Consider the following 15,557-nt stretch of genomic DNA (forward strand, 5'->3'; position numbering starts at 1 on the left):
ACCTTTTCTTAATCTGACAAATGGCCCTTACACCAATGTTACAGCAAAGAACTCATCTGATCATTAAATGTCAAAAGCTTTCCTTGTGAACCTGGGAACATAGCACAGACTTTTCTAACCAACGTGTCATGAAGATGATGGTCTTATTGTAATAAGAAAATAATAATATGTTGAAAGATTTGAAAGGAAGAATTCCAAATGTCACAAATCACAGTTGACATGATTATGTACATAAAAAATACAAAATAATTTCCAGATACACTATTAAATTTAAAAAATTAGTTTGACAGGTAAAAGCTGATAAAACATTTTCAGAAAACCAGCACTAATACTAATTCCATTCTGAAGCACATACCTAATATAAATGCAAGCACATATACCACATATGCCCCAAGAGACTTATTCAAGAGTGGTCCTAGTAGTATTGCTAATAATAGCCAAACATTGAAAACAAATCCAAAATTAATCAATGGTAGAATGAATAAATTGTGGTGTATTGATACACTGGATTACTATTCAGTAAGGAAATTAAATGAACTACAACTATAACAACTTATGTAAAACTCACAACATAATTTTAAATAAAATAAAGCAACATAAAAGAATACATATTGTATGTGCATCTCTCTATTTGTATCATTTTTTAAAATAGACCAGGTAAGGTAATATTTGAGAACACATACTTAGATAGACAGCAGTCAAATAAGTTGTGGGAACAATTACCGGAAATGTTAGGATACGAGTCAACCTTCCAGAAGGAGAAATGGATCCTTATTGGGAGGGGGCATGAGATGCTGGCAATGTTTCTTTCTTGATCTAGGTGGTAGTTACACATGCATTTACTTGCTTTGTATTAAAACTTCAAGATGTATACCTTTATTAAAATCTATTTTCTACATGTCCTATTTTACAAGTATTAAAACTTCAAGATGTATACCTTTATTAAAATCTATTTTCTACATGCCCTATTTTACAATTGAAATGGTCAGAACAAAAACAACACATTTTTTTCTTGTTCAAATTTGACCGGGAACATCAAGAAAGCTAGTAATAATAATAATTTAGGAAATAGGGCAAGGATTAGTATGAAAGGAGCAAGATACTTACCTCTGGTGTAAAATTTAAGGGAGAGACAAAAAACTCAGTAATCAGACAAAATAATATTTTAATGGAATATTTTAAAATATTACAATAAACAAAATTCAAAAGGATCAGTAACAAAGCACAAATATGAAGACAGGATTAATATGGACCAGGCATGTTTTGAGTGATTTACATGTATTAATTGATTTAATCTTTGTAAGAACCCTATGAGGTAGGGTTCATTATTCCCCATTTTACTAATAAGGAACCTGTGGCACAAAGGAAAGCAGTTAGTGTCTCAAGGTCACCCAGCTGGTCCATGGCAAAGACTCAGTGCAGAACCAAGCCATTGAATCCAGAGACCGTGCTCTTACGCACGACACTCCGCCTACCCATTTGCAAGAGTATCCAATGCAGTCAGGTTGTAACAGCCAGTGGTCTCCTTTAATATTTCTCTCATTCTGTCCAAATCATATACTAATATTTGCAACAGATTATTGTGTTGGGAGGGGAAATAAAATTGAAGGAAATCTTCATGAAGCCTCTCTTGTCTTGAGTAAGTCTGATGGTGTGAGATATGCCAAGCAGCCAAGAGCATAGCCAAGAGCAAGAGCCAGGAGTTCTCCAAGTCCTGCTGCTCTAGGACACCTGTAAGAGTTGTTCAGAAAAGGTAATATTTGATAAATATAGGTGAACAAAAAGTACAAGTGTATAGCTATTAATTTGAAAACTACACCACAGTGTATTGGTGTATTTTATAAGCAGCATAGAAAACTATGAAAAATTTGATGGCTTTTTTAATAAGGGTGAGGGCCTGGGAAGAGAGTATGTAGCCTCGGTTTAACCTACCTTCGGATATACCAAGTTATTAATCAAACAACATCATTAATCTCTTGTCTTCTGTTAAAATAAGCTCAGTTTGGGCCAGAAGAAAAAGTCGGAGAATCAGTTTGATAAAAATGCAAAAAGCAGCTTAAATTTCAAAGGTGACTCAAAAACGAATGGCTCTTTGTTTCCCCAAGGTGAAACAGTATGCTGGAGAACACAGAAAGAAACGGGGAAAAATTAGGGAACTAAATAATTCCAATTAATATTAATGAGAGGCACTTTTCAGGCAGAGCTTTGTATGTAGAAATGAAATAGAATTTGTGAGAAGGTAAATTTCAATAAACAGCTATTTATAGATATACGAAATGAGTTCAGCTGAATTTTGGTCCTTCTTAAACTATGAAAATGTCCATTTTTTTTTTTTCAAACAAGTCGAACTTTTTCAGAAATAAGGCTTGCTATAGGTTGCCAATATATCTCACTAGAAGGTGAAAAATCTCATTAAACAACCACTTTTTAAAATCTTTCCTAAATAGCTACTTTGATGGCTTCACAGAGCTATAACTCTTAGTCTATTTCTTGAATCTTAAAAACTGTCTTTAAGTTTTTCACCTTCTTAATTTGTTTTTTTGTCAAACTGTGGAATAAAATATCACTTTTTAAAAATGAGAATTCTGTTTCAGGAAAGCTCCGTAGACAACAATGATTGTAACAGAACTGAGAAAGTGAAACCGAAAAGCTGAAATACAACTCTAGTGCCCTGAGCAAAGTGGTGAATGAGTTAAGGTAAGACCCAGAGTATCGATCACAGTAGGAAAACTTAGAACTAAATGTTTTAAAGTGCCATTGCGAGAAAGTTACAGTTTTCTATTCTAAGCTTAAATTAGCAACCTGTGAAGCAAATTTCTCTGAGGCTCATTTTGAAAATTTTAGAATGAAAACTAGTAGTAGACAAAATGTCAGGCCCAAAACTTTAGAATAATCTTTGTGATACTCAGTCGGGTCCCAAAGCCTTTCAATTCATCTCCTTCTCATTATTTTTTATAACAAAAGGAGTTATTTTTGACTGTTAGTGTTTCCATGCAACCATCTTTGACTGTTAATGTCAGAGATGGATCTGTCAGAGCCGTGAATATTCTCCGTGTTTGGGATTTCAGCCTTTCATCTGAACATAAATGTAGAGCGCTTGTATTTTGCAGTTTTGTTTTTTAGTGAGCATGAATGCAAAAGAAACTGAACTTAGAATGGCAGCTACAACTCTTCTGACAAAAAAAAAAAAAAAAAAAGATAATGCAAAAAGGACCAATTTTTAAAAAAGGGAAAATGTTTGGGGCATTAGAGGTTTTGTGACTCTTGCAATATGTTTCTCTTTTCTGAATTGTTGCTCATTACTGGCAATCACCACTCTATCCTAGAACTCTAGATCCTGTCATTTGAATTTCCAAATGTAAATGAAAAAATATATGCCTTTTCAATCCAAGTGAACTTCTTCAAGTTTACTTTAATAAAGGGTTTGTTGTTGTTTGTATGTTTTCTGCATAGGGATCTAAGTAAACATAAGCAATACAGAGTTTTCGTCTAGTCAGTCAGGGCTAGAGGAATGAAAGCTCAAATGTTCCAAGGAGACCTGATTATTTGTCCCAAGTGTCAGAATATTGCAGTGAGCTGTGCACCACTCTTTCAGGGAAATGAATGATGGACACTGGGGAATAAAAATAGATCCTATGAAGAGTTAATAATTGTGTAGAGAGAACATTAAAATTCTCCATTCTACCTCCATAAATTCTCCTTCCTTCAACAAACAGCAACTGAGTCCTACTCAGGTACTGAGCACCTGGGCATGTAATGGTGAACAAGTTACAACTGTAGCTCTAAAAAGATCATGGACAGGTAAAGAGAGCTAGACTAACACTGGGGAAACAAAGTGAGGTTTCCAATGTCACTACCCTTGTTTGCCCCTAGAAGACAGGGAGTCTATTAACATAACGATGCAGCAGAGTCCATTTTTGAAAGGCAACCAGAAATTGCAAGCTTTGTGTTTTAGCGATTTCATTTTTAAGGTTCTGAAAGACCCTGTGCATCACCCATGCATTGACTATATGGGAGAAGTTCGTTTGTGAGAACATGTGAGTCCCTTCATCTCACCAAAACAAATGAACCAGTGATCAAACTAGATCACTGTCCTGTTCAAACCCTCCATGACTTCCCACTGCAACCAGAATAATATCCCATCTCCTGCTATGCCTATAAGGCCTTGCACGACATGGCCCTGAATACCTCTCTGATCTCCTTTTTGTCTCTACAATTAATGCTGCTATGACAAGACCCTCGTTTCTGCTTGTGCCAAGCTTGATCTCAAGTCAAGACATTAGTACGTTCCTCTGGCTTCAAATTATCTACCTGCAGATGATTGCATGACTGTCTTCTCACCATTCAGGTCAATTCACAATTGTCAAAACAGCGACCTCTTCTTGCCCCTTTTTCCCCTTCAGCCCCTCAACTTAGTTAGTCTGCCGGTGTTTCTTGTTTGACTGTTTTTAGCATCTAGCTGCAGTCTCAAATTATGTATGTGTTTGTGTGTTTACTGAATGTCTTATAATACTGTAGGCCTTCCAATGTTTTCATCTCCCTATTCCTAGAATCTAAAGTATTGCCTGGCATCATAATAGGTCCTCGAGAAAATATTTGCTGACTGATACACTGACTTGTTTCAAAGATTTTCAGAAATATTCATGGGAGAATGGGCAATAGAGTTTCATGGGTGCAAGACGTGGGCAAAAACAGAAAATATGCATTACTGTCAATATGAAGTTAATTTGTATGTACAGACTACAGAAACTATTCGTATAAGATATATGCATTTCAATATAAGTGCTATAAAGGAAATAAGTCAGAATTTGAGAGGGAAGCAATACCCAGGAAGTAGTGATATTTGAGCAGAGATCTCAAGGATAATAGGATATGGCTAGTTTCTAGAAGAATGGGAGATGAATGGATAAAGGTGTTCAAAAAATCAAAACCCAAAGAGGTTTAAACTCTACCAAAAAAAAAAAAAAAAAAACTAGGCCAGGTGCAGTGGCTCACACCTGTAATCCCAGCACTTTGGGAGGCCGAGGCAGGCAGATCACCTGAGGTCAGGATTTCGAGACCAGCCTGGCCAACATGGTGAAACCTCGTCTCTACTAAAAATACAAAAATTAGCTGGGCATGGTGGCAGGCGCCTGTAATCCCAGCCATTCAGGAGTCTGAGGCTGGAGAATCACTTGAACCTGGGAGGCGGAGGTTGCAGTGAGCCAAGATCGCACCGTTGCACTCCGGCCTGGGTAACAAGAGCGAGACTTCATCTCAAAAAACAAAAAAACAAAAAAAAAAAAGAAAAGAAAAAAAAAAAAGGAGAGACTTTGAAAAGTGTGAAATGAAAGCAACACTAGCATATTTGTATTATAGATAAATAAATAAGTTGAGACTAAAACCAGGGAACTGAATTAGAGAGCTGATAAGAAATCCAGGAGAGAGAGGTGATGGTGTTCTTAAACTTGAGTAGATACACAGGGGAAGAATGGAATTGGATAAATCAAAAGACTTAGACATGACATAGACTCAACAAGACTTGGCTAATTAGTTGGGGGCATAAATAAAGGGTGTATTTTTTTATCTAATTTTCCTTATTAGGCATTTAGATGCATGGTGACTCCAGTCAATGACATAGAGGATTTTGGAGGAGATTTCAGGTTTCAGTGGATGAGATGATGTTCTTATTGAGCTTAAGTTATTAGAGGAGCAGCGAGGTGGAAATATCCAGGAGGCTGTTGGGAATACATGCCTGTGAGGATACATTTGTGAATCATCGGGATATAGATGACAATTAAGTCATGGACGTGAATGAGGTCAGGCAGTAATAGAACACAAAGGGAGAAGAAAATAAAACCTCAGCTGAAACCCTGTGAAACACCAATTTGTAACACATAAAAAGAAACCAGCTATCACATTTACTTAGAGCAGCCAGAAAGATAGGAGAAAAACTAAGTGTGAACGCAACCAGAACCAACAAAAGAGAACATTTCAGTAAGAATAACAATTCAACAGTGTCAAGTACTAGGGGAAAAAAAATCAAATTAGATTAGGTTTCCAACATGCCCATGAGATTTAGTGAAGTTTCTGATTACAATCACAAGAAGGTTTTATTGCAGTGGTGGTGAAGGTGGGTTCCAGACTGCAGAAATCTAAACAGGAAATGGAAGGCGAGATATGGTCATAATGATTGGAGATACATTTTAAAGAAATGTAGCCACTAGTGGGAGAATAAGGAAGGATTGGAGCAGAGAGGTGAGGAAATATTGATGTTATGACTGAAAGTAATGGAGAATGCATAAATGAAGATGGGAAAGAGCCAATAAGGAGGGTGGTCATGAAACTACAAGAAAAAGAAGAGATAATTAATGAGCAAGATTGCTGAGGGAGTAGGAGGAATGATTGTATAAGACTGAAATAGATAAATTATAAGAAGGGACACTTCTTTCCATAAGAGGATTATAATAGGAAGAATATATGTAGAACAAGTAAATTATATATGTGTGGAATAGGAGAGACAAATAACAAGGAAAATGCAGGGAGAATGACAGATGGTATTGATGATATGAATTTTTCAAGGCACAGTAAGTCTGTAATTTCCTTCAGCAGTGCTCAACTGCTCAATTATAGAAATGAAAAGGTGGTAGTTATATTGGTCAAGATTTGGGGGGCTGTTGAGTATTCAAGTGAAAAAGTAATATAGCAATAGAGTTAAGCTGTTTTGAAACTGTGAACATATGATCTAATATGAACAGGAAATAAAGATAAGAGGTGTTCACAGCCCAGCTGGTAGAATTCCTAAGAGCTGAATATTCTGACATATTTTCCTCTCGTTCTCTTTTTAACTGATTCCAATAAGACTTTGTCTCAAACACACCATAGAAATGGTACCTGTGAAGAGTATTCATAATTTCCATCATGCCACATACCAATGAAGAATTCTCAATCTTCATCTTCCTTGACCCTCAGTAGCAAGATCAAGAAGAGACGAGATCACTCCCTTTCTTGAAACTTTTTCTTTACTTGGGTTCCTGACAACCATTTATCTTCAGATTTACTCCTACCTTCCCAGCAACTCCTTAGTCTTGCTCTCCTGTTCTATCTCCTCTTTCTGAATCATAATTTTGGAAGCACCTAGCACTGAATCATTGAACCTTTTTCCTTATTCCCTAAGTGATCTCATCCAACTTCAAGGCTTTAAATATCATCTATTTTCCGATAGCTTCAGCATCAATCTCTTCTGTTCCTACTCTCCCACCACTTAACATCTCCATTTGGATGTCCAAACAACAGCTCACACTTCAATTATGTAAAACAAATTTTCCATTCTTACCACCAACCCCATTCTTCCTTCAGTAGTTTCCACTTAATAAATGCCATGCCAATTGCCAAATTATCCTGACTAAAAACTTAGCAGTCACCTTTGATTCCTCTCTTTCTCTCACTTCTAATATCCAAGCCATCATCATATAATATTGAAATGGGAGAGTTCCCTTATCCCCCTCACATGGCGTGCAACAGAGGTGTGGCTGCCCGCTGCTCAAACCCCCAGGGGAAGCATGCAGATGGGTGGGTGCAGAGGTCATGGGGACAGCTTTTAGGTGTCTAGGGCTGAGTGTTTACAACTCCCCAAGCCCAAGTAGGCATGTGTTACAGTGTGCTCTTTCAGCTTTGCTGTCTGCAGAAGGCTCGTGTTAGCTCAATTGGACTCTCTGCCTATTGCAAGGGCAGAGGGCTTTCTGTATCCCAAGTTCTTGTCCAGCGTACTGGAAAAATCAGATCACACATGGGCTTGGAGGATGAGTGCAAGGTTTCATTGAGTGGTGGAGGTGGCTCCCAGTGAGATGGTTGGGGAGCAAGAAGCGGGATGAAGTGGGAAAGTGGTCTTGTTCTGGAGTCTGGCCACCCAGTGGCTGGACTCTTCTCCACCCAATCCTGGTCAAACTCACCTTAGCATCCATGTCATTCCGTCATTGATGTTCTGCCAGTGTCTGCTGGTGTGTTCCTCTCAACATCCATCTGCTTGTGTCTGCACCTGCTAGGTCTCGGATTTTTATGGGCACAAGATGGGGGGTGTGGCAGGCCAGAGTGGTCTTGGAAAAATGCAACATTTAGGTGTGAAAACAGGAGTGCCCATTCTCAGTTAGGTCTGTGGCCACAGGCCCGTTCTCACTTAGGTCTGTGGCCACAGACCCTCACCATGGATCCCACCCTTCTCTACCCAGCACTTCCCTGCCCCCCTCCCATATTAATATAGTCTTGCCAATAACCTGGATCTGTATCCAGAATTCTACTTCTCACCACCTCCACTATTAATATCCTAGTATGAGTCATAATCTTTCTCTCCCTAGTATTGCCCAAAAAACCTCAAGTGATTGCTCTCTTTCATTTTTGTCCCCTTTACAGTCATTTCTCTACATAGCTGCTTGTGATTTTTTTTTCTTTTTTCTTTTTTTTTTTTTTTTTTTTAGAGATGATGTCTTGCTCTGTCACCCAGGCTGGAGTGCAGTGTCACAATCTCAGCTCACTGCAACCTCCACCTCCCAGGTTCAAGCAATTCTTCTGCCTTAGCCTCCCAGGTGGCTGGGACTATAGGCACATGCTGCCACACCCAGCTAATATTTTGTATTTTAGTAAAGACAGGGTTTCACCATGTTGCCCAGGCTGGTCTGGAACCCCTGAGCTCAGGCAATCCACTCACCTCAGCTTCCCAAACTGCTAGGATTACAGGCATGGGCCACCGTGACCGGCTGCTGTGATCTTTTAGAAACAGAAATTTGATTACATATATTTCCTGCTCAGAGTATTCCAAAGGCTTCCAATGTACTTATTTAGAAATCCAAATTTCATGGACTTAAAGACCTACTAAGATTTCATCATTAAACACCTATTGACTTTATCTTCCACAACTACTCTTCCTTCATTCACCCCATGTTTACCATACCAAACAAACTGTTATTTCTCTAACTTGTCTCTACTTTTAAGTCTTTACACTTGTTGTTTCCACTATCTGGTATGTTCTGTTCTCAGTTATTAATATAATTTCTTTAATCCCTTATTCAGATCTTAAATGAAATGTCAATGAATTTCCCCCTTTCACTCAAAATGATAGATTGAATAATCTGGAGTCTGGCCACCCAGTGGCTGGACTCTTCTCCACCCAATCCTGGTCAAACTCACCTTAGCATCCATGTCATTCCATTATTGATGTTTTGCCAGTGTCTGCTGGTGTGTTCCTCTCAACATCCATCTGCTTGTGTCTGCACCTGCTAGGTCTCGGATTTTTATGGGCACAAGATGGGGTACTTTATGGGCACTCTTCTGCATTAATTTTATATAAATCCAACCTTTCATGGCCTTATGCACATGTAGGTGGCATGTATTTCTCTGACCCTTGATTTGGGGCCAAGCCCTGTGACTTGTTTTAACCAATCAGGTATTAGCAGACCTGACAAAACCAAGGCTCAAAATGTGATTACCCAATTTGTCTTTCCCTCTTATTCTGATCTTTTGCCATGAAAAGAACATGCATGAGTGGCTACTAACTTAAATGGGTTGAAGAAACAGGTGGAAAGGAACTGAACTCAACCTGTAGCATGGCTAAATCAAACTTTAGCCAGCCTGCAGATAGGTGTGTTGTACTGAAATTTTGAAGTTACTTTATTTTGCAGCAATGTTGTGTCAAGAGCTAATTATTACACTCTTTTTAAAAGAGCCATATATATTCCATCACTTTTTATTCTTTTTCAGCTAAATTTTTGATATCATTAATTCCTGCCCAACATTAAAATATACTTCTTTAGTTTTTCTCCCTCTCTAAAATATTAATGTCTCTGAGAAAATGTCCTGTATGTCTTATTTAGCATGTTATTCCCAGTGCCTAGAACCTGGTTCAGTACAGAGAGGCATTCAATAGATAGTTGTGATTGAATGAATAAGAAGGAAGAGGAAGCCAGATACTAAATGTCATGATAAAGTGGGAAAAAATCTGCTGGAATTAAACAAATGAATGAAATGGAATGTTACATGGCTGAAGTCAGCAAGTTCAATTCTGGATTTGATATTTCAGAGGTGAAACACTTCTAGGTCCATAGATCATATGACAGAAAAAACAGTGTGAGCAAAGCCTGTGCTGCCTAAACAGATAAATCTCTCTCTCCTCCCTGCACCCCTGACATCCATCAAAATGTCAAACAATCATATTCTGCATTTCTTAGGTCCCTTTTACAGAGAATTGGATATAATAACTTTGCAATGTGAATAGGCAGGGAAAAAATGTCAAATTATTAAAGTCACCACAAGTAGAAAGCAACGTAACAGATGAGTAAAGACATTCTTTTATGAGAGAAAGGGGGCACTTGAAACTAAGTGTAGTACTAAAATTATTTGAATTCATCTATTAATATTTAACAAGTAATTAGAGTTGAGAAATACTTCCTCTTCTTATGTAGTAACTTTTTAAAAAGATAGCACCTCAGAACATCTGTTTGCATAATGGTCTTCCAGTGTTCTTGAACTAAAATGTCAATTGGCAAGTAATATTTAACATTTTTAAATGCCTGTAAACTTGGGATTTGTTAATTATTTCTCCATTTTTCTGTGATGTCACTATTTTCTTCTTAGAATGCTTCGTTTCCTGAAGGCTATCTAATTAATGGTCAGGCAATGAATACATGCTTAGCATTAGAGTGATGCAAAGTCTATTAATCCCGACAGTAACTCCCTAACATTTTTATGCCAGTGCTACTGAAAGCAGATTGTATACATTGGAAGCTGATAAGAGTGTTTATTTCAAGATTCAGCACTCAGGAATCTGATTGTGCTGGGTTTCAATATATTGTGATGGGAGAAAAATGATGTCTTTTATTTTGTTGATGAAACACAAGTATTCCAAATATGTTTAGAATTTTGTCTCAAACACATTATGAGAAATAAGTAGTTTATGTAATGTATAATTTAAGGTAGTTGGTTGCAAGCAATTGAAACTAAACTGGGCTAAGTTGGTCAGAAAAGAAATGTACTTTATTTAGGCTTGCTTACTATGGGTAGAAAATTAGCTAAAGCATCAAGCTCTTTAAAAGGGCAGGAACCAGAGTAGCTCTAATGGTACAGGGCTCAGGAAATTCCAAATTCTGACTGTGGTTAGAATGAATGATCTCTCACCCTTTTTTCATGTTTCTGTCTCTCTCATCAAGAGTTGAAGTAATAGAACAGAAGTGCCAACTGTTCAAGTTTTGGTCAGGTATCAACCATGCTGGGAGAAAACAAGGCACAGATTACACGTAATAAAATAGAGAAAAGTCCCCAAAATGCAGTGGGTATGCTGCTACTGAAAGAAGAAATGAACGACCAAAAGCAATGAATATCTATCATTCTCATGAAACTCGCAGTCCTGATTAAGGAATAAATATCCATAACAATCATTCTTTAAGGGATGCAGTTTGTCAGGTTTTACTATTTGGTCATCAGAATCTTGATTTTCTTTTTAAAGTGGGTAAAAGCAGTTCAACTCTCAGATACAACGAGGCATAAAATATTTTCTTGAGGTTTTTATGAAGATAAAAAATTTCTTAAGAAAGAGTGAAATAAAACTCTAGCTTTATACAATTTACTTTTTGATATGGTTTGGCTGTTTTCCCACCCAAATCTCATTTTGAATTGTAAATTCTCATAATCCCCATGTGTTGTGGGAGGGGCCTGGTGGAAGGTAATTGAACTGTGGGGCGGTTACCCCCATGCTGCTGTTCTTGTTATAGTGAGTTCTCAGGAGATCCAATGATTTTATAAGGGGCTTTTCCCTTTGGCTCAGCTCTCATAATTCTTGCTGCTGCCATGTGAAGGAGGACGTGTTTGTTTCTCCTTCCGCCATAACTGTAAGTTTCCTGAGGCCTCCCAAGCCTTCAGAACTGTGAGTCAATTAAACCTCTTTCCTTATAAATTACCCAGTCTTGAGTATGTCTTTATTAGCAATGTGAGAACAGACTAATACACTTTTATTATAAGCAAAGGAAATTATGGAGTTCTGTGTGTATGTTGGGTGCATTACACGCATATACGTAAATATAATTCTATATATAAATTTTTATAAAATTATTCATCTATAAGTTGATATAAATCCTATAAATCACTATAAATATTCTTTAATGGAGCTCTGATATACACTTAAATTCTTCTTCAGAGATAACAGGATAATATTAATGGTTCTTAAACAGACAGATCAGAGTTTTCTCTTCTGATTCAATTTGGGCTTTTTGTCTCTTTTCTTTACCTTGGTCCGATGCTCTTGCTTAGCGAATCCCCAGCATTGACCCCACCCCAACCCCGCTTCTGCTTTGCAATAGGATATAATTGTACTCTGAGCCCAGTTGCTAAGTTCACAGTCTTTTACTCAGTTTATTTTAAATACTGGGTCTTTATGAGTAGAAGTGCAAGAAAAGCTTTTCTTTTTTTCTGTTCTCTCAAAAATTGCTAGGCACTTGTTTTATTTCCCATCAGGAATGAAACTGTGATGACACAGCTCTGTCTTTCTCTCTAGTCTGAGCAACCAATGGTCAGTAATTCATCTTGGGTAATATGAATAGAGCATTTCAAACTCCATTTTTAGTAGAATATTCACTTCCACTTGAGTTGCAGGTTTAAAAGTAAATGCATTGTTTGGCAATGGTATAGTACTTCCAATAAATAATTCCATTAATAGTACTTGCCAGTAATGCTGGTTAATTAATTTCAACCAATATTAATTATATCACTGATGATAGTACCTGATCGTAGTACTCACCAATAATATTAGCTAATTAATCCTTTCCCAATTTTGAATGTCCTATAAATAGTCTATTATCAAAAACTATTTAATGAACTAAAATATAAAGCTATGTTGGGCATTTCTTGGATTCTTTCCAACTTTGTCCTTCAACATTCCTTTTGACAGTTAATAAGCCTGTCAAAATCAACTACATAGCAATTAAATTCAAGATATTCAGTTTGTAAGTACATGATAAAACATTTGATTTTATCATTTTTTTCTCAGACACAAGAAAGAAGGTAAGGTATAAGACACACTTAGGCATTAGAAATCTAAATCAATTTAATTTTCTAAGTATAAGTTTATTTTATCATATGGGGTTGGAAAAAATAAAGAAACAGTTTTTCCTTTTATACTCACACCACTTTCAATATTCTCACACTGGTCACCAAAACGTGGGATGATTTTACTCATACCAAGTGTATTAGTCCATTTTCATACTGCTATGAAGAAATACCCAAGACTGGGTAATTATAAATAAAAAGAGGTTTAATGGACTCACACAGCTCCACATGGCTGGGGAGGCCTCACAGTCATGGTGAAGGTGAAGGAGGAGCAAACGCACATCGTACATGTCAGCAGGCAAGAGCATGTGCAGGGGAACTGCCCTTTATAAAACCATCAGATCTTGTGAGACTTATTCACTATCATGAGAACAGCACAGGGAAAAACCCACCCCCATGATTCAATTTCCTCCCACTAGGTCCCTCCCATGACACGTGGGGATTATGGGAGCTACAATTCAAGATGAAATTTGGATGGGGACACAGCCAAACCATATCACCAAGCAGTTCTCCAATGCTCAGTGAACAAGAACTGGCTGTGCTACAATTTAACTCAATTCTGACACTATCTACCTAGAGATAACCTCCCATCCTACAGATTAAGAGCTCAATTTTACAAGACTGCCTCCCATTTCAGAAGTCAAGCACAAGTAATAAGTCCTCAGGTTACCACAACTTCTGTCCCATGTGGCTACAAGTCTGAGGTTCCCATAATCCCCTTCTCAGGTTCAATAATTTGCAAGAGTGGTTCATAGAACCCAGAAAAACAGATTAGTTACTATTGCTGATTTATTGCAAGGATATTGTAAAGGATACAAATAAATAGCCAGATACAGATATTTACATAGGAGGCTACAGTTTGGAAGGGTACCAAGTGCAGGAGTTTCTGCCTCATAGAGTTGAGTGCACCACCTTCCTGACAAATGCATGTCTTGTTCACCAACTCGGAAGCTATCCTAACTTTTTCCTTTTTGGTTTTTATGGAGGTTTCATTAAATAGGCATGATTGATTAAATCATTAGCCATTGGTGATTTGCTCGACCTTCAGCTTTTCTTCCCTCCCAAGAGCCAGGGATCCCACTCAAAATTCCAAGCCTTTTTTTTTTTTTCTGAGACAGAGTCTTGCTCTGTCTCCAGGATGGAGTGCAGCGGTGCAATCTCAGCTCGCTGCAACAGCTGCCTCCCAGGTTCAAGCAATTCTCCTGCCTCAGCCTCCCGAGTAGCTGGGATTACAGGCATGCACCACCACACCCAGCTAATTTTTGTATTTTTAGTAGAGATGGGGTTTCACCATGTTGGCCAGGATGGTCTCAATCTCTAGACCTTGTAATCTGACCACCTCAGCCTCCCAAAGTGCTGGGATTACAGGTGTGAGCCACCACGCCTGGCCAGTTCTAAGCCTTTAATCACATAGTTAGTTCCCCTGGAAACCAGCCCCTATCCTTAGGAGCTTTCAAAAAGTCATCTCATTACATAAACTCAAGTGTGGCTGAAAAGCGTTCGTTAAGATTAACAAAAGAACCTCCTTTCACCTTTATGGACCTTATCCTTTAGGAAATTTCAAGGATTTTGGAAGATCTGTGCCAAGAATGGGAATGAAGACCAAATATGTATTTCTTATTCTAAATCACAATATCATAGATATACAGTCTCAAAGTTTCATGTACATATTGTAACTGGCTGGATCAGCTGTAGTGTGATTTGCCATATGTTTTAACCTACTTTTTAAGGAATCTGATACTGACAAAAAATCACTTAAATTATAGCACATGGTTTAACTTATTCTTTTCTTTGCAAATATTAGGATTTCTATTCAGTAAGCTCTTAGAGCCTACCTGGAAATTGTAGCATATGACAGCATTTGAAACTTACTGGTGTCAAATGAAAATTATAGGAGGTCATTGTTTTGGGCTGCTTCTGTACTAGGCCCAACGGAACAAGCTAAAACAAGACTTCAGTATGAAGTCTCCCATGTTAAAGTTTCAGGTCACCAAACCCAATCTAAATTGTTATCTGATCTTCTGAGAAAGATACTAACATCCAATTTCCCAAACCATCCAGTTTCAGTCTTTTTTTTTTTTTTTTTTTTTTTTTTTTTTTTTTTTTTGAGATGGAGTCTCACTCTATCACCCAGGCTGGAGTGCAGTGGTGCGATCTTGGCTCACTGCAACCTCTGCCTCCCAGGTTCAAGCAATTCTCCTGTCTTAGCCTCCCAAGTAGCTGGGATTACAGGAGCCCACTGCCCAGCTAAATTTTGTATTTTTAGTAGAGATGAGGCTTCTCCATGTTGGCCACGGTGGTCTCCAACTCCTGACCACAAGTGATCTGCATGCCTTGGCTTCCCAAAGTGCTGGGATGACAGGCATGAGCCACCGCCCCAGCCTCAATCTTTAATCAGCATGATAATGAGATTTCCCCTGCTTTAATTCTTACACAAAGAGGTAGCCTGAAGTAACCTGATGTTAACTATTTAGTCACTTTCCTATTAA

The 15,557-nt window shown here is 37.8% G+C and overlaps 1 long non-coding RNA gene across 1 annotated transcript; it reads right to left on the reverse strand.

Moving 5' to 3' along the window:
* Nucleotides 1-1,150: 1,150 nt before the first annotated feature.
* Nucleotides 1,151-8,726, reverse strand: LOC134733020 (uncharacterized). Its single transcript, XR_010116566.1, has 3 exons — nucleotides 8,684-8,726; nucleotides 7,932-8,075; nucleotides 1,151-1,731 (listed from the first exon to the last, which is right to left on the reverse strand). It is a non-coding gene; the product is annotated as an uncharacterized lncRNA (long non-coding RNA).
* Nucleotides 8,727-15,557: the final 6,831 nt, after the last annotated feature.

The sequence above is a fragment of the Symphalangus syndactylus genome, chromosome 2 (assembly GCF_028878055.3).
Source record: "Symphalangus syndactylus isolate Jambi chromosome 2, NHGRI_mSymSyn1-v2.1_pri, whole genome shotgun sequence".
Taxonomy (NCBI): Eukaryota; Metazoa; Chordata; class Mammalia; order Primates; family Hylobatidae; genus Symphalangus; species Symphalangus syndactylus.